Below are 25,207 nucleotides of genomic sequence, written 5' to 3' on the forward strand. Positions count from 1 at the left end.
AAAAACATAATTTAATGACTAGAGAACAATATTCTGGTGTAGGGAAGGATCTATTTTGTTTACTTAAAGCTAATTTAGTGTATGTTTTAAAATGTGGACTGAGGAGTCAGACAGAACTAGGCTTGAGTTCTTGGCCTGAACTTGCCAGCTGAATGTCTGAAGGAACACAGCCTCTATAAACCTCAGTTTCTTCATCAGTAAAATGGGGATCAAAAAAGGATATACTTTATAGATTACTAAGAAGATTGAATAAAGTGTGGAAAATATTTCAAAGCACAGTGCCTGGAAATATTAAACATTCAATAAATAAATGGTAACTACTTTAATTATTAACAAATGTAATTATTATATATAATAAAGTATTAACTATTTTCCTCATATTTTGGTATTTATAAAGCAATCTTAACATATACAAGACTAACAGATGGTTTTTATTAACATATAACTCACAGTAGCCACTCATACTGGTATTTGTGATGAAGATAACTGAATCCTGTTTAAGTGGCTCATTCTACAGAAGTCTTTTTTTTTTTAGTACTTAGTAAAAATTTATTGTTCACACAATAAAAAGGCATTTTTCAAACCAGGAGCATTCAAACCAAAACATGAGATGTCCTTTGATTTGCATTTCCCTACTAGCTAGTGAAGCTGAGCATCTTTTCATATAACTGTTGGCCATATGTATGCCTTCTTGGGTAAAGTATCCGTTCAGGTCCTCTCCCATTTTTTAATTGGACTTACTGTTTTGCTGTTGTTGAGTTGTATGAGTTCAGTATGTATTTTGGATATTAGCCCCTTATCAGAGGTGTTTTTTGCAAATATCTTCTCCCATCCGGCTGGTTGTCTTTTTGTTTTGTTGATGGTTTCTTTTGCTGTGCAGAAGCTTTTTAGTTTGACGTAGTCCCACTCATTTATTTTTGCTTTTACTTCTCTTACCGTTGGGGTCAAGTTCACAAAAATCTCTCTGAGACCGTCGGTAAGTTTAGTACCTACTTTTCCTGCTATGCATTTTATTGTTCCAGGCCTCATATTTAACCAGGTTCCTTTCCTCTAATGACAGGAAGCAGCTGCGCTGTGCAGCTCTGCTGGTGTGGCACGGGCAGACATGATGATTTGCTATTTTTCTATGTAAGAAAGATTTGAAATACAAGTTAGGCTGGCTTAATTTTCATAATTAGCCTAAGTCACTCCAAGGTAGCCAAACCTAAATAAAAAGCTTCGGGAATCTACCTCTAGCCTCAGTCAGTAAGAATTTGGGCTGGTGCTTGGCTCATGCTGCCCAGGACTTTCCAGACCAAACTCTCCTTACTCGCAACCCTTGCCCTTTCTGCTCTTGTGGGAAATACACATCTCTTCCCGCCCCCCCTTACTATTTTTGTAAGAAACTTTTAGAATAATAGAAAATCATAGAATTCCAAAGTAGAAAGAGGTTTTACTGTGCATCTAATTCAGGGTTTCATACATGTAGCTGTAATCAGACTCATCTGGGGCTATTGGCAAAAATAAGAATTTTCAGACCTAACCTCTGATAGGCTAATTCTGTATACGAAATGAGCTCCATGGGTTATTTTTATATACAACCACGTTTAGAAATCACTAATTTGATTCATCTCCCCACCTGAAATAAAGCTGTGAGTGAATTCAGGCAGCAATTGTATCTTTTCCCCAATATATCCCTGATCCCAGAAATCGTGTTGGCATTTAGTAAGTAAAATACCTGTTGAGATGAAAGTGAAACCATAGTGTATCCTCAGCATTGCTTTCTGGTGTATTTATGTTGACTCATCCTTGCCTCAAAAGGGTTTAAGGCAGCTTACAAATATTCATATAAAACCTCTCTCCTCTCTGATTCAGGAGAAAATTGAACTGCAGCCTAATCCAGGGGTATCAGCAGCTCTGTCTGCTTCCTAGATGAATTCCAATTCTGAATTAGTAACATCTGCCTTACTGAGAATTGTACAGGTTTTTTTCTTTCATGAAAAATGCCATCACGGAGAGGTATTATGATACTGTTTTGCAGTCGGATAAACCTGCATTCAGATCTTCCTAATGCACAACACCTACACCATGGTGGCTCTGCAGTCCTGTGAAAGATAACTGTGCTTTACCACTAATTGTTCTAATGAGAAGATTTGGCCCAATTCGTTTTATTCCAGAAACATTAATTGAGCATCTAGTATGTAGCAGGTACTGTATTAAGCACTTGGGAGACAAAACAGACAACAATGACCACTCCCGTGATGCTTTTAATCCTTGAGACATAATTCTGCCTAGTTCAGACGGTTGATATAAAGGTGAAATGTACACAAGGCCTAGTGTATTTGCAGGCATTCCATAAACATTAATTCTCTTCCCTACCTTTGATTCTCTTCAAGTGCTATAGGCAAACAAAAATGCCTTTGGGAAAGTAGTTTTCCGAACTGTCCCCTTTCAAAAAACAAACTTGTAATTCTGAAGAAAAGTCAGGCAAAGGCTAGTGTCCAAAGGAGTCCCTTGGCCTGCAGGTAAGCTCTTTCTTCCATGCAGAATTCGTGGAATTTACTGTCTCATTTGGAATTTTTCACCTTGACTGGCCCCATGGAGACACAAGTAGTCACATCTTTACAGAATTTTAGATACAGCCATACAACAGATGCACTCAGTGTGCATCAACAAGAAACATGCATTCACACTCAGTCTTATGTTCATGAAGCTCCATTTCACAAGAGTTAGAGCTTAATGAAATGATTGTAGATGAACTTGCAAATAGCAGGACAAATTCATTACTAACTAGATAATCATCACATTGCAACTATGTCTCAAGGAAGGGACCATGGCCAGACAATGCAATGCTATATGGCCATACATGCGAGCTACAGGACATGCTCTAAATTTTTATCACTGTTTCCCAGAATGTCTCCATCAAAAATAATTTCCCTCCACTGTTATCAAGAATGAATACTACTCCCTAAGGCACAGACGTTGATGTTATATTTTGAAGCTGACTTGAGAGCTGACACCCTACCCTGGCACCTCCACGCATGCCTTACATTAGGCATACCTTTTCTATGCCTTGAGAAACCTTCTTACTCCCCCCTTTCACCCACCTTTACTCTCGCCATCCCTTAAAACCCAGCTCATGGCTTACATCCTTTGAAAAACCTTCCACCGCCCCCTGCGGCCCATGGTGGCTTTGCACCTTCCAAACATCCCCAAAACTTATCCTCTAGGCCACTCCTTCACTAGTTAACAGAAGCTGCAAACACAAAACCCTTAAGTCTATATCATATTAGGCGCCATGATTGAAATAAGTAAAAACTAAAATTTATGTTCTTTACACAAAGAAATCCACCTATCAAAAATCTAGAAAAATCTTTGATAACTTAATTATAGTTCATAAGATTCATAATGCTTAAAATTTCACAGTGTCAATCTTGTTCCTATTTTGTCTCGAAGAAAATGTACTGTTTTCAACTGGAAGAAAAAAACTCTATTTTCTTAAGTTTTATGGAGAACCATCAACAATGTGGAGGAATTTTTTGGAAATAATTGGAAGTGTTTTTCTCCTGTAGCATTTTAACCATTTAGGCTCCCAAATGAATCTGAGTCTCCAGAGATGGCCCGAGTGCTTGAGCCACGTTGCCCATGCCTGCAGAGATGCTGCTGCATACTTCCCACGAACAGAGAGCGCTCTTCCTCTTTCCACTGAACATTTATAACATCACATTCGTGTCTCTGACATTATAATCACTGGGTCTAAAGCAAAAAGTACGTGTACCCCAGGACAGTAAGAGAAGATGGGTAAAGATTCTCTGGATAACCACACCGCCTCTGTTCTGTCACTATGTGGCACATGTCACAGTTAGATCTGTTGCTGTATGTGCCTTTCCTCATAAAAATCAAAATAGACGTCATTAATTGGACACTTAGTATGTGACAGAAATTGCGCTGAAAGCTTTATAATTATCAACCTGTTGCATCTTCACAGAATTTTTAAGCGGCAGATATAATTATTTTAGGTAGATATCCCTATTTTACACATGACAAAAATGGAGGCTGGGAGAGAAGGGAGTGAGCTTCATACCCAAAGCCCTTACTGTTAATTACTGCACTGCACAGTAATAAACCACTAACTCCCCTGGGAGAGGGGACATGGTTATGAATTTATTCAGAAACCACTTGGCTAACATAGCACATGACTCTTAGTACATACTTAGTATTTGTTGTTCTGACTATAAGTTCACAGTGAATCGGAGGTACAACATGGCACAGTGCTTTCTGGAACGCAATTGCAAACTGTTTCTACAAATTTTGCTATAATCTGCTGAGATCTGCCCAAATCTAGATGGGACTTGAAGTCAAGCTTTCATTTTTTTCTACACTAGGGCCTTTCTATACCCAGGAATCACCTTAAAACTTGACCAAATGGAAGGAACAACTCTCAGTGAGTACCAAAGACACTAAATAGGAAAAACAATGTGTAAATGTCAAGTTTTTATAAACAGAAAGAGAATAACTTTTGGGTTTTGCATTGTTCTTTATATCATTCACCGCACAGAAAAAAATCACATCTGGTTTAATGACGTTCCTAAGATGATGGCAAAGCAAGTTATTATTTTAATTTTATAATTTAGTGAAATTACCCTGTGCAACCAAGTGTCTGTGATACACCTTCTGCCTCCTAGTCTATTTTTTCCGTATGGATTTAGTGACATCGAGTGATGAACAGGGTTTACTCTGAGATCATTCTAACCCTAAAATGACTAAATTACCCTGTCCTTCCTCCTATGCAAGTAAGACATTAAGTAAGATCACACTTCTGGTTATACACTTTCAGCCTCAGTTTTCCCAGGGAAACCCCAAGCTGTCCCAGTGCTCAATGCCCAATGACATGGATAAAACTCCAAAGAGACCACTGTGTGCCTCACTGAATGATACATTGAATAAAGCATATTTCTTCTACCAAACAATAACAAAAACCATACGTTGCAGAGAATATTAGCTCTAATGAGTTCCTATAAACTATAGATTATCTCTAGTTCCAATATAGATATGTGTTGGGGAAGGGGAGAGTTTCAGATATGGAGACTCAAATATTTTGACCAAAGTAATGGGCCTCAGAGCCATCCTACAATATGTCAATTGTTTGCAATTTATTGCTAAATCTCAGTACCTTCTTGAAGGAGCCACATTACATTTTGTTATTTAGAGAATTATTTATTCAGGAGCGAAATAAGGATTTTAGGCTTGCAAGGGAAGCTCCCCATTCTCCTCCAGTAATTACTTCTGTACCTTCTGTCACCGTGCTTTAGATACTCATTCATCAAACATTTATGAGCAACAGTTGTGTACTATGATGGGTTCCTGGATGCAAAATAAATAGCATATAATCCTTTCCCTCAAGAAATGTATCATCTTGGGGGGTGGGGGGTGATGAGGAAAAGTATAGACTACAATTGTTCGAGTTAATGTATTGTAGTGGAATCTCCCTCAGTTCTAACACTGACTAGTTGTGTGATTTTTTTGGGACAAGTCTCTAAATTTTGATTTTCTTTTCTCCCAATGTTAATAATATGAATCAAGGTATTAAAAACATTTTTAACTCCTACTGTTTGCCAGCCACAGTTCTAAGTGCTTTAAATGCATTATTGTATTTAATCCTTTCAATCGTCCTAATCAAAAGTTACTATTATTATTCCCATTTTATAGATGAGGAATTCGAGAGATTAAATAACTTGCTCATGGTCATATAGCTAAGAAGTGGTAGGTCCAGGTTGTGAACTTAATCCATCAGAATCCCAAGCCTGTGAACTGGAGAAGTGTGTCAGCATGAGAACCATGAGGGCTATAAGGCAAAGAATTGTAAGACTGGAAGTGTCTATTGCCTTTAGAATGAAGACCCATTTCTTTGCAGAAAATACCCCTTCCGTGTGCCACTCCAGATCCACGATCAGCTCTTCTCTGCCCCCTCAGTGCCCTGGGAGCTGGGACAGGTGGACTGCATCAGGGGGCTCCTTTGCCTTTGGATATAGTAGGATTCTGCAGTGGGTGGCACCAGCCAGAAGCTGGAGGGAGAAGGAAAGTGAGGTCAGGTTATTTATTTCTCTGGGGCCTCCCTTTCTGTGGGGTTATTTTGAATTGGCTACATTCTTTCCCAAGTCTCCTATCAGGCCCTCTTTCCTCAGGCCTCTCTCTCCCTGGGTTTCTGTAAGATCACTGCTCCCCCACCCCTTGCTCCTTTGCTTTAGGGCTGGTAACTAGGCCCTGCTGTTACTATGGGTATTCGACTATCCCTAGTGATTTCACTGCAACCTGCGTACACCTTCATAAACAGTCCCTTTATTAATCTTTGTTAAATTTTCCTAATTATCCTAATTTAAATGTCCCATCTGTTCTCTCCTGTGACACAGACAGATACACTGGGTTTATAAGGCACTAAATGATCAGCACCCCTGGCCCCAATTCACCCTTAATAGTGTAATTTTTCTAGCTCAACTTTCAGTGCTTCTGTTACATGGACCTTTGCAAATCCTCAAGCTTGCAGTCTTTCAAGTTACAGGGACTTTGCATACGCTGGTCCTTCTGCCTGGATGCTGCCTCTCAGTACTGCCCTCTGCACACACACACACACACACACACACACACATACACACAACACATACACTCACACATACTTACACACACACCTACACAAACCTACTGCCAGGTTTCAATGATATTTATTGAATTGATAAATGGAACTAGGAGCCAAAGAAAGACTTTCCTTAAATTCTTTATCAAATAATTTTGATCCTTTAGAGTTGAATAGCTCATTCATTATATTTTGAAAGGCAAGTTATAATATCATGTTATATTCCCATCCACACTTACTCAGTGAGGGTGAAGACATGAGTTCTGAGAAACTTAAGTGACTTGTTAAGATGCCCCAAGTGGTAAGTAGCGGAGCCATGATTTAATCCCTGATTGGCGGGAATCCATTTCCTACTATCACTGCTTTTCTTGGTTCTGGCTTGCACGTTAGGGCCAGGCAAATGGTCACCAGCTCAGCAGGTTTCTGCCAGGCCCTAAAAATAAAGGGTTCTCTTAAGGATGTTCTGGAACTTTCTTTTTCTTTGGCTGGCCCAGGTGTTTATTTGAATTTTGGCATGATAGGGAAGAAGAGGCTCCTGCTAATGGAAATGAAGCAGACGATAAGCTGCTCCTGTCGCTCTGATTCTGTCTTCAGCTTCTCCACGTTCTGATCGGTCGTCTTAACTGAGTGCGCCAGGCAATGGTTGTCCTTCTTGATGACACTCCGGGCGGCCAGTGTGTTGGTCTTAAGGCTCGGGCAGACCTTGCACTTCATCTGCCAGCTTCTCCTGGAGGTTCTGGCATTTCTGCAGGACAAGGTCCAGTGCAGCTGCCGACTGCCTCTCATCCCCCTGCTTGGGCCCTGACACCCGGTTCTCTTCTTCATGTCCAGCTCAGGTTCTCCAGCGGGGTCCATGCCCAGCAGCTCACTCTGCATCCTGCTGGTGCGCCACACCCATGACTGCAGATGTACTATCTTGGTGATGGGCACCTGCTGCCTGGCTGAGGTTGGCACGTGGCCGGGGGCCAGGAACTGGTTGGCCTGTGCCTTCTCTGAGCAGGAGGTCAGCTTCTGCACCTCAAAGTCAACCTTGCGGGAATATTCACTGATCACCTCAGAGGACGGTTGCTGGCCTGGGCTTTCAGGGCCTACATTGTGTCCTCCAGGGCTCCCAGGTACTTCTCCACATGTCACTTGTCTGCCCTGCTTCTCTGCTGACATCCCCCTGCAGCGGCACAGTGGCCGCACCAGGTGCAGCTCCAGCTTCCACGTGGCCCTCACCAACTGGCAGTACCTGGAAACTATTCTTTTCTAGACTTTTTTTGTTTTGACTTTTCTATTTTGCTGACAATACGTTCTTCCCACCCACCATTTTTGTGAAACCACACAAAAGAGCACTTTCTGTAGTGAGCATGACTGCCACTTTGCTGTATGTTGGAGCAGATGAAGGAGCAGCGCCTGTCTTGAGGGACTCTTGCTGAAAGCCCTTGATTGCAGCTTGCCACAGGACTACTGAGCAACATTAACTGAGCTAATTCAGCTCCTGGGGTACTTTAATTTGAAACAATTGGAGCTGTGAATGCAAATAGGCAGCCTTCCCTCTGGTTTGTGGAGGAGGGAGAACCAAGGGGGCCTTTAGCAAGAAGCTCAGAGAGGCAGCGTGGTAGGCAGCAGAGCTGTTACTTGCTTTCTCGCCAACCCCGTAGCACAGTTGTTTCCTATTGAGAACAGATTCCGTTTGTTCAGTGCATGTTTGTGAAGACAGAGATTTTTCAGACACGTGGCTATAATGGAGCATTGACACATTCAAAACCCAGCTAAATTTGCTCCCAGGGCATGTGGGGATGATGCCAGGAGTTCGTATTTGCCCAGAAATGGTCATGGAAATAGTTTCTGTTGACACATGTTTGTCCCAAAATGGTCATGGGAGTACAGTTTCTGTTGACTTAGGATGAGTTCAGGCAAATAGCCTAGCCGCCCAATGCTGCAGGCTCATGCCAGCCCTGGCAATGGTTGTCCTTCTTGATGACACTCTGGGCGGCCAGTGTGTTGGTCTGGTTTATGCTCTGACCTGTTAACACTGAGGTGGCCTCCTCTCCAGAGACTTGCTTGGGTTACTTCACTCCAGAAAGCTGGGTTTGGGTTCCATGTCCAAAAGTCGCTGTCTTATTCTGCTCCTCACTGTCATTGCCTACTTTCTTCAAAGCCGTTAGTCCAGGGAAATGTGTCAATATTGCAAATCCAGGCTTGCCAGATCCTACTTAAAGGATTCCTTATTGCTTATCATATAAAGCCCAGATCACTTAACCTGGCTCTACGTGATCTGGTTTCTAACTAATCCTCTAGCCCCCTGGCCCATCACTGCTTTATTCTCCGTGCCCTTCCCATGCTATGACTGCATAGAATCATGCACAGCATCCTGAACATGATCACTTACCTGTTGTGTCTTTGCACATGCCACTCCCTCCCTTACCACTTTCCTTCTTCCTTGATCCACTCACTGAGAGATTACTGAGTAGCTCTCCTTTGGGAAGCTTTCTCTGATGTCTGTTCACTCCTGTCCTCCCCAGAGCACTCTAGACTTATTTTCCAAAAAAGCACTTACCATTCTCACCATGTACAAGATGTCATCAAATGCAAGATATCTCATAGAAATGTGAAAATTTCTGCGCTCCAGGGCACACTGGTTGATAAAATATGGTATCATAATTTTCTGTTTGCCTGCCTCTTCCATTAGACTTTTTGAGAGCAAGTGTTTTATCATTCATTTCCATAACTCAGTTTCTTCCATTGTATCTAGTTCATATCAGGATCTTTTCTTTTAAATATGTTTTTATTGATTCTTTTAGAGAGAAAGGAAGGGAGAGGGAGAGTGATATAGAAACATCAATGAGAGAGAAACATCAATCGGCTGCCTCCTGCATGCTCCCTACTGGGATCGAGCCCACAACCAGGGTATGTGCCCTGACCAGAATCTAACCTATGACCTCTTGGTTCATGGGCTAACGCTAAACCACTGAGCACACCAGGGGGGCCGTATCAGGATCTTAACAAATGCTTTTTGTTTATAATAAGCAAATGTGATCTTATGGGTGGTGAACCAGGTGATGTCTTTAAAGTGTCCAAATATGACCCACAATAGAGCCAAGAAAGCCAGTCTTTATCACTCCTAAAATTGGGTAGCTGGATATAACAAGAATAGATTTTCCTATAAAAATCTATTAAAAACTTTAGAAAAAGTAAATAATTTATTCAACCCTGAACATCTTCAATGTGTGAGGCTGTGCATGGAAAGATCTTTTACGTACATTGTCCCATGTTATAGTCACTAAATCCCTGTGGTGGAGATGGTCTTACACATTTACAGATTAAAACAAGCTCAAAAAAGGAAAATGATTTAAAAGGTAACATGTTAAGTGGCAGAGAGATGATGCAAATCCAATATTTACATCTCAAAGCCTTTAGTCTTTATGCCATGTTTCTTTGCCTCCCCTCACACCAGTGTTTCCCAAAATGTGAGATGCCTACAAGAGACTGATATGAAAAGAAAGCATTAAATAACACTGAATCTCATGTTGACAGTTATTCCCTTTCTCATTTAGTCTTTTAGATCATATCAAGAAGACACTCTCCCTTTGCTCGACATGTTGACAGGCAATAGTACCCTGTTAGGCTATTTCCTTCAGTCTTATCTACCACTACTTGATGCTCTTCAGATTCCTCTTATCAGCTAAGTAAAGGAGTATAGTTTTAAGGATATTATATGGAGGTTGCTTAAATGCACAAAGAACGTTCAAATCCCATACTGCCATATGTTCTTCCTCTCTAAAAAATCCTGAAGAACTTACACGCAAAGAAGGAAAGTACCTTGATTTATTAGCTGGGTCATGGCCTATAGTACCACTGGTGCATAGCTGATGCTTGACACCTAAGGGTCCTTATTCCTCAGCTTGAGTCAAACCTCAGGCCTGTATCAACCATTCAATGCCTCATGGTATAAACATTTGAAGTAGCAGCCAACATTATCAGCTAGATGCAGAAGGAAAGATATGGGTAGGTCAAATATATGAGGGTAGTAGAGTAGTAGGAGATGGGCAAGTTGGTTGATTCAGCCAAAGACCCCCTCATCTGATAGAGAAAGGAAAAGGGCCTCACATATGTGCATGGTCTGTACATTCACAGTGACACCACCCATTTATCTACCATATACTTATATATAACCTACTACATGCCAAACATTGATCTAAATAGTTTTAGATATTAACATAACTATATGATATAGGTACTACTGATAGTCTATAGATGAGGAAACTGAGACACATTAAATAATTTCTCTAAGATCACACAGCTAATAGGTAGCAAAACTGGGAGTCAACCCCTGATAGTCAAGTACAAGTGATCATCTTGTTATTGACTAATGTAGGATCAATCAGGTTATCCACTAGTGTTCCCCTGAGAGAAAGTATACAGACAGATGCAGAATTATTCCTTAGACTGCATCCAACAAGACTAAGAGAAGGTTCAACTGCATTAATACTCAAACATTGCAATCTATATACCATGTTAGTCAGTAATTGATTTACTATAAGGTCACCAGCTTCATGAGCTTCCCCTTAACAATGCCAATGATTTGTCACCACTAACTAAATGCCATCTCCTTTACTGAGAGACCAGCACCAATTCTTTATTTAAACTAAGCTATAGGCAAAACCATAGATGTTGTAGAATTATAAGCGCTCATATCTTAAAGAATTTGTACAATTCTGCATGCAAAATAAAGGATTTACTTAAAGGCAGATCAATTTATGTATTCTACCTGAGGGAATTTGATATTAAGACATGGGGGAAATCACCTGAGGAAGCAGTTTTAAAAATAAGGTAACCATACATCCAGGTTTATGCCTGTTATCCCTGGGCAACTGTTAATAACACCCACTTTCACTCTCAAAATTACCCTGGCTCAGGTGTCATATTTTAAGGCCACCCTACCTAAAAGAACACTCCATGTCGGGGACTTCAGTCTCCACTGTAGTAGATGATAGCAGTACAAAAATAAAAGATACATTCCCTGACCTCAAAAATCTCACAGATTGTATTTCATTCCACTTTGAGGAGGATACATAAAAAGAAAATTACTATAGTGCAATAAATGCCACAATAGAGATGTCAAAACAAGGTGTCTGAATAGTAGAAGAGAGGCACTAACTGTAGAATGAGCAGCTAGAGGACTTAAACACTGCTTCTAGGAGAGGCAACACTTCAGTTGAATTTTAAAGGATAACAAATACTGATAAATATTTGAAGATCTGGTGAAAGATTGGCATTCAAAATAGAACAAATAAACTTAGATGGGATATGTGAGGGAGGTAATAACATGTAGTGATCAAGAAGCACAGGACTTGAGCTCCAAGTGTCAGATTTTGAATTCCAAGTCTATGACATTCTAGCTGTGTGTCTTTAGGAAGTTACCGAACTTCTCTGAGTCTTGTTTTCTTTATGGGTAAAATGGAGAACAGTGGTATCTCACTCACAGGGGTGTTGTAAGTCTTCAATAAATCAACATATGTAAAAACCTTTAACAAGTGGGTGATGAATAGTAAATGCTATAAAAGACGGCTTATTATTGGTTTAATTAGACTGAAATATATAGAGTATATGCATGTGAATATCTTAAGGTGAGAAAGAAAATCAATTTCCTGTGTGACATAACCAAGGAGTTTGTACTTGATCCTAAGGGAAATAGCAGTTATTGAGGGGGAGTGATATAATCAGATTGGATTTTTTAAAGATGAATCATTCTTGGCAAGTGTATGGAAGATGGATTGGAGACGAGATTAATAGGAGGCAGAGAGAAAGGCTATTGTAAATGAGGAGTGGCAGCAAGAAAGGTGAAAAATACCCCTGCTCTATTTAGGAAACATTTAGGCAGTATCACCTAACTCATGTCAAAACTTTCAACATATGGATGGGACATCCTGAGCAAGTTAACCAAATCAGGGGTATGGAGATGATATTTGAAACTTCAACACAGTAATACTTTTAGCACCTATTTTTATGAGGGTTACATTTAGGGGTGACTGAATATTAAAGCCGTAAGGGACCTAAAAAATGATCCGGTTCAGCTGTTCTCGATTCTAGCTTATTAAAACCCATTGGAGAGATTTTACAAAATACCATTCCCCAGACCCCATACTTGGCCAAATAAGCAAGAGCCTCTAGGAGGGAAGCCCAAGCAGTGATGTGTCCTCAGAGCTCCCCAGGTGATTGTAATGTTTAGCCAGGATGGAGACCCACGGCCGATCTCTTCCAGCCTCGCCGCTTGCTGGAGATGACCCAGGAGTCTGCCTTCTTTTAGTGTGTGAGTGGTAATTGTGTTATTTGCCTTACCTAGAATATATGGATATAGTTTCTTATGTACTTATCATAGGTTTGGTACCTCTTGGACATAATGTATTTTGTAATAAGCTTATGGTGATGCTAGAAATTGGAAGAAAAAATCAGACATGAAAACAAAATTGCAAAATAAGAATAAAAAGAGAGGAAGAGCTTTATGCAAACAAAAGGAAGTGAGACCACACATGCATTCCTCTGAGCCATGGTAGACAGGCCTCCTAAAGCATGCCAGATCGTTTCCTCTTGGAAAAGGGTATTTAGGAGAAAGCCTAGGGAGAAGAAGAAATAAAAGGCCCATGAATTCAAGGGGCTGTCTCTGTCTGTTTACTTTCGCATCCCCAGTGACAGGAGCAGAACTTTGCAAATAGACTAGATCTGTGGCTTAGTTAAGGACTAATAAATGAAAGGATGGAAAAAGAGGGCCAGGCAGAGTCACTCATTCACTTTTTCTGTTAGGTCCATTAAATCTTTCTAACAGTTTCAGAGATGATAAAATAATTTTCAAAATGTTCAGTTCCTTTTATATGCTGGGCTTCTTTTTCTGCCAGCAGCATCTTTATAGTTCCTTGAGATTGGAATATTCAGTGGTCCCTGTCCTGTCTGATGGTCTTTGTGGAGAAGACAGTTACTGATGTTCTGTGTATAAAAGTGAGCTCAGTGTAGAATAAATTCTGGACTTAAAATCAGGCCCTGTTGCTTATCGTGTGACCTTGGGCAAGGTCCTTAATTGCTTCTACTATCAATTTCCCTAAAATGGGTATTATTATGGACCGAATGCTTGTGTCCCCTGCAAATTCATATTTTGAAGCCCTAAATCTCTAAAATTTGGTATTTGGAGATGAATCCTCTGGGACATCATTAATATTATATTATATCATGAAAGTGGGGTCCTCATGATGAGGCTCTTGTCCTCATAAAAAGAGAAAAGTCAGAATTATCTCTTTCTCTCCAAATGCATGTACCAAGGAAAAGCCAAGCGAGGATAGAAGATGACAGCTATCTGAAAAACAGGAAGCAACCCTTCACTAGATAAAAAACCTGCTGGCACCTTGATCTTGGACTTTCCACACTCCTGACTGTGAGAAATAAATGCTTGTTGTTTAAGCCACAGGGTCTATGATATTTTGTTACAGCAGCCCCAATGGAATGACAGGTGTATTCAAGTTTTTGCAAAGGTTAATGAGGTGATGCTTATAGTTATTAAGACCTTAGTCACCATGTGATAAGTGCTCGTGTTAGATGCTATATTACTGTATTGTAATTGTTGCTGTATTACTATTTTAATTATTATAGTTTGACCCATTCCACTTCTCACTGATCAAAGACTCAGGATATGAGAAACTACAGATATTACAACGAGCCCATAGCGGTAGATACAGCTCTAGTGTCCTTTGCTCAGACCTTTATTTCTAAATTAAAACTCCTAACTGGGCTTTGCTTTGCCTGCCTGTAGTCCCTCTGTGATCACAGATTGGAAACTAAGTGTTTTAAGGTAATACTAGATTTCCCTATGCTGTCCTTTAAGTATCCAATCCTATGACAAGGCGATAAGTTTCTTGGAAAAAAATTCTTTAGAGTACAATTTAAAAAATAGGAAATACTGGGACCGAAAAGAGATTTCTTTCTCACTTTAAATGTTTTCTTTAGCAATCTACACAGGACAGGGAGGGGTTATGTGTAAGTGGACCCAGATATTTCTCCTGGTTACAGATATCCACCAAAGTTTTCTAGTTTAAATATGACAAGATTTTAGGCTGAATTCTCCATTTCATGTTGACCATCTTGAGAAGATATGTGATTAAGTCAAAAATATATGAAATCCCCCAATTTCAGACATCATCATGTTTTAGTTTGCCAGGGCTGCCGTAACAAAATACAACAAACAGTGTGGCTTAAACAACAGGAATGCATTTTCTCACAGTTATGGAGGCTGGAAGTCCCAGCTCAAGGTGCCAGCCAAGCTGAGCTCCCCTGAGGCCTCTCTCCTGGGCTTGCAGGTGCCCCATTCTTGGTGCTGCTTCTCATGGTTGCCCCTCCAGAGTCTCTGTGTGTGTCCTGATCTCTTCTTATAAGGACACTAATCCTATTGGGTTACCCCTCACCCCAATTTATTACCTCATTTAACTTTAATTCCCTCACTAAAGACCTTATCTCCAAATACAGTGGTTACATTCTTAGTTGCCGGCGGTTAAGACTTCAAATAGGAATGGGGGTGGGGAACACAATTTAGCCAATAGCACCTTATTAATGAGTCTTAATTCAATGAGTAATATGTTTTTTGACACCATTAAGTGGTCAAAAAATACCATTTGTGTTACCTTCAAGTACACATCAGCTCCCCATTAAACCAAGGAAATACCGAATATTGAAGAAAGCTGAATTTCCTTTTGTATTCATAACACAATGCCATAGGCTAAGTCTGCAGGAGGGAGACACTGAGAATATGCAATTTGCATGCATGAGCTTTACTGGAAAGTGCTCTTTATAACAACATCTGTGAAAGACGAGCAAAGCAGAACTGGACAGAAGGAGGTGCTGAACTGTGAGACAGTTGCAACAGAGTCCTTTTTCTGATCCTTTAGGACTCTTGAGCTAGATGAACTTTCAGGGTTGTCTCCTTTAGAAGGCTGGCAGCTTCTGGGATGTTCGCTGTGTGATAGAACCAGCAAACCTCATGGGTACATGAGCAGTGCCACACCTCTTTAGTTGTTGCACTTGCTCTAGTGCAACAGTATGCAGGCTCCCGTGTTGGTAAGCCGGACACTCTATGAGCCTTCACTTAGTGGTGCTGGCTGAGGCCCTGTGGGCAGGAAAGATAAGTCCAAACATGGAATATGTGTTGATATCAGTCAGAATAAATTATTTCCCCTTTCAAGGTAGAAGTACAACACAGACAACATGCCACCAAGTGGCTGGTTGGACTCCTTGAGCAATATTGTCATACTGGGGACTCAACTTGGTCCCTATTGTTTATAGATTGAACTTTGACAATATAAGCACTAGGTCAGTCTTGGAGAATGAGAGTCATGCTGTTGGATCATGATTAGCCAATAGCTACTCTCTTCTTGAACCCATTCTGCCAGCAACGGGGTGGCCACTGACAAGGAATGGCTGATATCAAGTGGTTGGTTGGTGCCTCTTCTGTGGTGGATGTTTTCAGATGAACTATAATATACAACACAAAGCTCTTTTCACACTTTGGCCACCCCCACAGGTTTATAAACATATCTTTTCCCCAGACCTTGTTTTCCCTTGTTGTTGCCAATTTCTTCCTTTTTTCCTTGCAGACCCTAATAAACCAATCATTCAACACTATCTAGTAATCTATATATATTCTACTTCAGGCCACTTTTCTTCCCACCTTAAGTGGATATCCACCAAATTTCTGCCCATTGGGAGGATTTTCTCTCAGTACTATTTTTCAGGGCTACCCTGAAGCAGGTCTGTGGTCTGGCAATGGCCTATTTTTGCCTTGTACCCATAAACTAGCTCATCCATTAGTCAAGGTTAGCTTTTTTCCTCTGTCATTGGGTCATAAGAAACTCCCCATGCAGCCATTGTAGTTAACTCTGAGAGAATTACTGATTTAACAGTGGTAGATGATATGGGATCTGGAATATCCACTTTTGCAGCATACTAGTTCTCACTGGCCCTGCTCACACTTGATCCAAAAACATGCCACTTTTTTATCTTACAAAGGAATGGTACTTCATTCTCCAGAGTTGTCCCCACTTGAAGTAAGAGGGTCAGCCTTTGTGCATGAACATTGGAAACAGGATGCTCTCATGGATGTTGAGTGCCTAGAGTGAGGCAACTTCTTCGCTCCTTTGGCTGAGGTAACTTCCTGGAGAGAGGCTTAATTGTGAGTTGTCAACACTCCTGGCAGCTGAGAGAATGAAGCCTTGGACCTGAGGAGCAATATTCGTGGCACTCACAGCAATCACTGCACAGATTTTAAAGTATTATACTGGCAGAGATAAGGCCTACGAACTGATGGAAGTTCAGTAACTCTAAATGTTGCTTGAGGTCTGATCCCACGAAGGGTTTTTTTTATTTATAGACTTTATTTTATTAAAAAAGATGCTTCAGGGAAGGTCCAGAGCCTCTGTTTCTTTCTACATGTCTGAGTCTTTCTCACAAATGACCTGATGAATATAGAAAATAGACTATCTTAGACTGCACAGAGTGTCATTCCCAATTTTTTTAGGGATCATAATCAAGAATGGCCCTTATAGAATAACTCATCCAACTCTTTTATTTTTTCAGAATAGGAAACTAACACATGGGAGAAATGGCTTATCTGGTTGTTGTTACAGAGTCTCAGTTTTGTGCACCTATAACTTGAAATAACAGCAGTTTCTGCATAGGTTGTAACTGTTTCTAGAACATGGAGCCTTATAGACATCTAAGACCACATAGCTAGAAAGTGAATGGAGACAGCATTTAGTCTTAGGGCAAATGGTTAAAAATCCTTCATTGTGTTCAATCCACTGTACATCTATAATTTCTACTTCTAAAAACTTTATTGTTCAATAAGATACACCATTCACTCAGCAAATACTTATTGATGCCTGTACCAGGCACAATGCCAACCTATGGAAATTCAACACTTAAGAGTACTTACTTTCATGGAGCCTTCAGTCTAATGGTAAGGATTCATACTTATCAAACAATCACAAATTTTAAAAAAACTTCCCATTGTGATAAGTGCTCTGAAATAGAGGAATGTGGTTCCATGAGTGTGTATATTGTAATTAACCTGACCATGGAGGTCATGGAAGATTTTGCTAAGGTGATGTCTACTGCATAGAGACATTAAACATTAATGGAGTTAACTAGATGAAAAAAAAATTAAAGTATTCAAGACAGAGGGAACAATATGTACTGAGACCCTTTGGCAGAAGAGGGCATGGCACATATGAAGGACTAAAGGAAGGTCATTCTGCCTTGAAAAAACACATGGGAGTGTGTAGCATAGCGGGGATGCAGGGGTAAGTAAGGGCCAGACCATACAGGGTCATGTTCAGGACCTTTGTATTTACCCTAATAGAGCTCACTAAATTGTTTTAATCATAATAGGATGTAAAGTGATTTAGGTTCCCTTGCTGCCCTGTGGAAAATGGATTGGTGAAGGACAAGACTATGTAATGAGTTAGGAGGCTATTGCAGTCAACCTGATGAAAGGTGGTGATAGCATGACTGGATCCAGCTGGTAGAGCTGGAGAAAAGTGGATGATTTGAAAAGTATTTGGTGACTAAAACAGCACTTGATGCTAGATTACATATGGGAAAGAAGATGTCTAGGGTGACTTCCTAGGTTTTTGGTTAGCATAACTGAATGGAAGTAATGCCAAGATAGTCACACATAAACATTTCCAGGTAGAATGTGATTAAATATTCTAAGAGTTTACTTGCATACAGAGAGAATTCTATGAATTTAGAGCCTTGGTCTGCAATATAGTCTTTAATTTTTGAATTGTGGATCCTATGAGAAATTGATGAAAGTTATGAAACCTCTGTCCAGGCAAAAGCTCATTGTACCGACTCACAATTTTGCATGTATTTTATGGGTCAGCTGCACCCACGTAAATTTCAATTCATATGGTATTTATGCAGTCTATGATCTGAGGCAAAAAAGGCTCTGCCAGATCTTTATTCTACAATATGCTCCTCATTGCTTCACTTACCCACTGTCCCACACAATTGGAAGATGGAGCATGTCTTTGCATGGCTGTTAAGAGTTATCCATTTATTGTATTTTACCGTTGGTTAACAGATGAGTATTGAGTGGGCACTTGCAAAGCACTATCTTAATACTCATAGGGAATCACAAAGCATAAATGCTCCTCTGGGAACTCATACAAAATCACATCAAGCCTTAATGACAGAACCAAACACAAGGGCCCTCTAGCAACTACGGGCAGAAAAGCCCCTCTCCCTCAGAGAAAAACTGCCTCCTGTCAGCTCCTTTTCACAGCCCTGGCTTCATGTCGCCTTGGGGGGGAAGTAAAATATTTCCTTCCCCGGGGAAAGAGTCGTTTGGATGCAGCTGCATTTGAAAGAGAATTGCTGACTTAGGATTTGATTTCATGATGAGCATTTTATAAACATGCTATATATAGCAGTTATAGACTCTACATACTGTATATACATGAGACACAAATTATATGCTAAATCAGCTCCTGTGCCAATTCAGAAATAATGGAAAAGAGAGTAAGTGCTTAAATTGCAGCTGCCAGGCTTAGAAGGGAAAATGTTTTATTTAAAGGAAAATCATATACTGAGAGATACAGTATCACCTTCTCCAGGGTCTTTGAGAATTACACGATCATCTGACACGGAATTTAACCATCCTCTTTAGAGTTCAGAGGTGAGTTTGATATAGTTCAAAGATTTCTCCTATTTCTCTTCTTCAAAGGTAATAACTCCAGATACCTCCTGAGGGCTTACTGCATGCCAAATACTGTGCCAGTACTTTATATACATTATCCCATTTAATCTTCATGATCATTCTGTGAGGTAGGTACCATTTTATAAAACCCATTTTCCTGAGGGACAAACTGAAAGTCAGAATGTCATATAATTTTCCCAGCAGGACTCCATCACCAAGTAGCTAATGCCATAATCAAATCCAGGTGTGTCTGACTTGGAACGCCCGCATGCTGTCTTATAAATTACCATTTCACCTACACATCCCACCTAAGTGGGAATAATAATGAGTAGTTTAATATCCAGATCATCTGTCATTCTTAACCATTATAGTTATACAACTACCAAAGGTGTGTGTTGATTTCTTTAGAACTAAATTACAACTATTCTTTCAGGACCATTGTAATTGAAAGACACAGAAAAAAAACCACCAGGAAATATTCAAATATTCAAAGCAAGTTTAATCTAAGTCACCATGGTAGAATCATATCAATTCTTCTTTGGCAGTGGGAATTATAGAATTACTTGGGATCTGGAGAAATTCCTTTAAAAAATACCATAGTTATTGTCTATAAATACTGTCCTGGGGTCTTTCAAATCAGTAATGTGATCACACAAAATATAAATATACTAGTGTATGAAAAGTTTCTTCCCAGTGTATCTCAGTATTTTGTCTTAGAAAGCATGTAGGACAGTTGTATTATAGAAATAATGGAAGTACATATTTGAAAAATGGCTGAGTGAAGGAGTGGTCAAGCAGTAATTTTTTCAACATCTAAGAGTTGTACATTTTTTAAAGATAAATCATTCATACATGTTACATCATCATTTCTATAAGTTGTTAAATTGCAGTCAGACAAGTCCCTTTGGCCTCCTTCTCAATATATATTTGATGGAAAATAAGAGACATGCAAGGTTTTTGCTCTCTCCTTTCTGCTTGTCAGATGCCACACCTGGATGACTGTAAATAATCCCTCCCAATTATTCTATAGCCTTTGATCCAGACACATAACTTATCTCACTGAACTCAGCCATTAAACTGGCAGAAGGCCAAGGTTTAGACAGTTAAGCTCAGAGCTCATTTAAGAGCGGGAATTTCATCAGGTAACTTAAAAATATTTCCATATGAAGATCCCCATTTGCACTTAGTCTTCAAAAAAAAAGTCCGACGGTGGATGCCCTTCATCATTCTATCACATTCATGCACAGGAGAAATTATTCGTCTTTCCCTTCAGTCACATGTGATCGACAGCCTAAGGTCATTCTATAGCCATAAATACTCATATTTATATGATAAAATTAAAAATACTTGTAACATTGCTTCCTCAAAGACCAAGAAAGTGCATTCCTGAATAATTCTCAGCTCTATGGTCATGATGGTCTTCTGATTGTGCGTTTAAAGGCATTTAGGGCCCTGAAGCATTGCTGGTTCAGCTTAAAGCTTGTTCAGGCTCATTAGCCTGATCCCATCAAAAAAGTTAAATGCTCTAAGAAGGGTGGAACTAGAAATGAAATTATGCCCAGTGTTCTTTTCACCCTCTTGCCCTCGGCAGTCTTCGTTTACATTTACACCACTTCTCTTAAACTTGGTCATATCCTCACACTTCTCTCTACAGTTTTTTTGTGCTGTTCATTGTACCTGCCTGTGATGTTCTCATCTGCTCCCCCAATCCACAGAAGACTGTCCCTATACTAATATACTACAGTAATATGTAGACTAAATGTGTTTAATAGGTTCAGTGCACCTCAGGAAAACCCAATTCACAGGAATTTGATCTCACCAAACTGATAAATCAGAAAGGCATAGATTATTTAATAAAACTCAAAATCCCCAAATCACTTTGTGAAGGAAGCTGTCCAGTTATTCAACATACCTATCTCTTGCCTAGTCACACTGGCAGTAGACATTATCACAGCTACTCTTTAATGAGACTGTGAGATGGGTACTGTTATCCCCAACTTGAAGATGAGGAAGCCAAGGGTCAGAGAATGTAGATGACTTGTGTAGATTGCGGAAGAATTAGGATTAACTCCATGCCTGTTTTACTCAACAGAGTGTCTCAGTCGTTACATATTCCATCTCCTCAGAGCTGCTTGCGAAGTTCACGTTCAGCGGTTCCCCTGTCTGAAATGTCCTTTCCTCTCTTTCACCACTTGAACCCAACTATATGTCGGGGATGTTTCTTCCCCGCTCCTAATATTTTCTTTCTACAAGGGAGCTTAACTAGTGTGGCTCTGGGCTTCTCTCTGAGGGGGTAGAGTGACTTCTCTGGCTGGGAAGTTTGGAAAGAATGACTAGGATCAGCTCCTCTTTACCTTTCTTCTGTGGAGAGTGATCCTTGGTTTAGGGCAAGCGCTGTGCTGGGTCCCTAAGGTTTACATGGGCAGCCTGTCTGTAAGGAGAAGTGTCCAGTCCATTGCTGCCATGCTGGGTGTGCCTAGTTCTGGGGGTCACTTTCAAGAAGCCCACTTGACTCTCCATTCGACTAGTCTCCCAGCTTAGTGGCATCAGTCATTATGGTGATACTTTGCCTGCACTGTTACTCAGCTTTTTCAGAATTCACAGGGATGAGGGGTGCAATTTGGGAGCCCACCAAGACCCCTGGATTCTACTTCCTCTGAAAAGCTTTTCCCAGAAATCATCTTTCCCTTTCCTATCCCCACAATACTTTGTATTTTCATACTAGCCTTTATAACAGGTTCATTTATGTTAGTGACATGTTTTAATACCCATGTGAAACTACGGAGGCTTGAAACAGTCTCTCATCCATATATCACTGTATACTTCCCACAGAGCCTACCGTAGTATTTTGCGAGTAGTAGGACCTCAGAAAGGTTTCTCTTGAATGAGTTGAATTGAATTGCTTCTATGTCATGTCATCTTTGTGTATAGCTTTAAACTTTTTTTAAATGTACACTTTCTTGATTTCCCCAATTGGTTAAAAGCTGTAGGAGACACATACTCCCTTTTCTCTCCTCTATAGTGACCATTCAGTGTAGTGAAACTGTTAAATTTCTGGCCATCTGACTGACAGTGAGCCACCATTTCCATTGGAAAAGCTGCTGCTTTGCGTCTCCTCCCGTTCGCTGTGATTATGCACCCTTCACCAGCCCCTAGGTGCACCCATCATGAAAGCTCGCCCTGGAATAAAGAGAAGAGACTTGGCATCTCAGAAATGGTAACACTTTCATGTTTGAAGCTGAGATATCTTCAGGAGCAACTGGAAACCAGCTGCCATTAAGTCTGTGTCAGGCAAGAGGGAACCTAGCATTTTTCATTGGAAATGGAGTATTGTTGCATATCTTATAGTTTTATTCCAAATGAATAGGAGTGTGACAGTGTTTCTGAAGCAATGAATTTAACACCTAGCATTTTAAGAGCTTGCACTTACTGCCAATGCACTAATTAAGCTTTACAGATGAGAGACTAAGTGACTCATTAGAAGTCACAGAGAACATCAGTGTGGGGCTTTTGAATGTCATAAGGGCCTTGTATGAAAGTCAGGCTCTGCTCATTCAGCATCATTTTACATGAAGCTTCTTCTGTATTGATTCATCACCCAGTTCATTCGTTTATTCATTCATCCATTCATGCTTCTGTGCCTCAGGACATTTGAAGAGCTCTTATTGAGAATATATACAAAACACAATAGGTGCCAGAGCCAGAGAGAAACAAATAATCACTCCTGCCCTTAAGGAGCCCATAGGGAAGGACAAATCAGAGAAGGAGTTATTAGAGTACATAGGCTATGAGATAAGGGTGCTGTGGTAGGGTAAGAGAAGGTCTCTAACCAGCATGAGGTCTAGGAAAATTCCTTAAAGGGGATCAGGTTGGAGCTGAACATTGAGGGCTTTCACAGGAGTTACTCGGAGACAAACTAAAAATGGTACAGAGCTTCCAGTATTTCCAGGACAGAATATTCCTCTGAGAAAAGCTGTAGCAGATAAGAACAGAATGAGGCTGGGACCAGATTATGAAGAGCCCCATAGGCCACTCTAAGGATGTAATTGATGACATCATCTTCCAGCTTGAAGTTGATATCATCAGTTACATCATAAAAAGTTCATTGTGGAACCAGGGGAAAAGATGGTAAGCTGTTGTAATATTCTTGTCTAATAAGAATCAATGGGATGGGAGAAGAGTCATGTTTGAGGGATATTTATCATAGAATGACAGGACTTGGTCATGATTAAATGCCAGTTTGTTGGCTGTTCATAAGAAAAGTCATAGAAAAGAAAGTAGGAGAGAAGGTAGGAACTACGAATAACTCTGAAAATTCTGGCTGAAACAGCTGGGTAGGTAGTAATATCTATTACCAGTGTTAGGAATGGCAAGACGATGTGGAAGTGTGGGAAAGTAAATAAACCCTGATGTTGGGATTGAAGTATTTGCGGAATATCCAGGTTCCAGTGGGAAGACACAGTCAGACACAGTAGAGAGTAGCTGGGGAGTATGGTCAGGAGGCATAAAATAGTCATCCATATAGAGATAGTGGTTGAAATTATAAAATATTTTCTACATGCTGCCATATCTCTAATTGCTTTGACTTCACAGATAACATTTCTTACATCCAATAAGATCACTCTCAGGTCTTCCTAGATGGCTGAGCAAAGTAACTATTATTCTGTTGAAATGCCAAACAACAGAATTATGACACATCTACTCATTATTCTTAGGAATATAGAAAAATGTCTGTGTGGATAAGTACAATAATTAAAATATTTTAAAATGTGATCCTTTCTCCAGAAATAGAGAAAAAAAGTAAAACTGTGGTCACAGTAGGATTTGACTCAAGCCCCTATTTACCTTTATTAGAAATATATTCTCTTCTCCTATGCCACCTTTTATGTTGCTCTCCTGACCGTCTTCTCTTCCCACCCTCACCCCAGGCAGTTTGCAGGACTGCACTAGTTTCAACCCTCCAAGTGTCAGTGTCAGGTTATTTAAAGATGACCCAAAAGGGTGGGGTCCTCAGTGTTCTACAACATTCACATATCAGGTTACAGAAACTTGTCTCTCTGCTGCTTTTAAAGTGGCCCTCTTCCAAACTCCACATATGCAAGTTCCATTTGCAAAGCTAACCCAAGTCACTGAACAGGGAGATGAATAAAGATGTGAAGTCAAAGATGAATGTGAAGTCAGGGATTGCAGAATTTTCTCTCACAGCTCAATTCAGGCTGTACCTGTGACCTGGAAAATTTCCACAGCCCCTCTCACTCCCAGACACATCCTGATACAGAAGGGCACTTGACCACGCCACATCAGAACAACCTGGACCATGCCATTCATTTTGGTTGCCTCGGCATCTAGTGTGGTATCAAATCCAAAATAGGAATCTAGTTGTTTATCTATTAATGCCAAACCATGACAAGTTATATGAAATAGGAACTTTTTCTTCTAAGTAAAATTGTAATTCATTCTAGAATTTATCTTTTTAAAAAGATAAAAAGCATCATGAATAAAATCGTCATTGGAGAATTGCATATAATATCCTATTTTAATAAATGAATCTATTTCATTATATCAATTTTTTTGTTCAAGATTTATAATATGCCTTCCCACAATGATGGAATTTCTCTTCTTCCAAGAAATAGATTGAGCTCTGTTAAAAAATAAAATAAGAGCTGTTGAGTTAGAATCAAATATTCTAATTATATATCTGAAATTCAGGGTCAAGAAATTCTAAATTTCATATTCTAAAACCATTTCTGTTACATAAAAAGTTGAGTTGACCATAAATGAAACAGAAAATGGTAACACCATGATGCCTGATACATGCATTTCTATTGTATATGCTCAACTGTACTCTTATTTATCTGCATTAATAAGTTGAC

General features: G+C 40.0%; 1 protein-coding gene and 1 pseudogene across 4 annotated transcripts in view; one reads left to right on the forward strand and one right to left on the reverse strand.

Annotated features, from left to right (window-relative positions):
• Positions 1-25,207, forward strand: part of GRM5 (glutamate metabotropic receptor 5) — a 377,398-nt gene that overhangs the window by 214,692 nt on the left and 137,499 nt on the right. The gene's annotated exons all lie outside the window — the stretch shown is intronic.
• LOC308564880 (vesicle transport protein USE1 pseudogene) lies at positions 7,109-9,284 on the reverse strand (annotated as a pseudogene). The gene is made up of 2 exons: positions 9,156-9,284; positions 7,109-7,728 (listed from the first exon to the last, which is right to left on the reverse strand). The product of its transcript is annotated as a vesicle transport protein USE1 pseudogene (transcript).

The sequence above is a fragment of the Miniopterus schreibersii genome (assembly GCF_964146895.1).
Source record: "Miniopterus schreibersii genome assembly, chromosome: 12".
NCBI classification, from domain to species: Eukaryota; Metazoa; Chordata; class Mammalia; order Chiroptera; family Miniopteridae; genus Miniopterus; species Miniopterus schreibersii.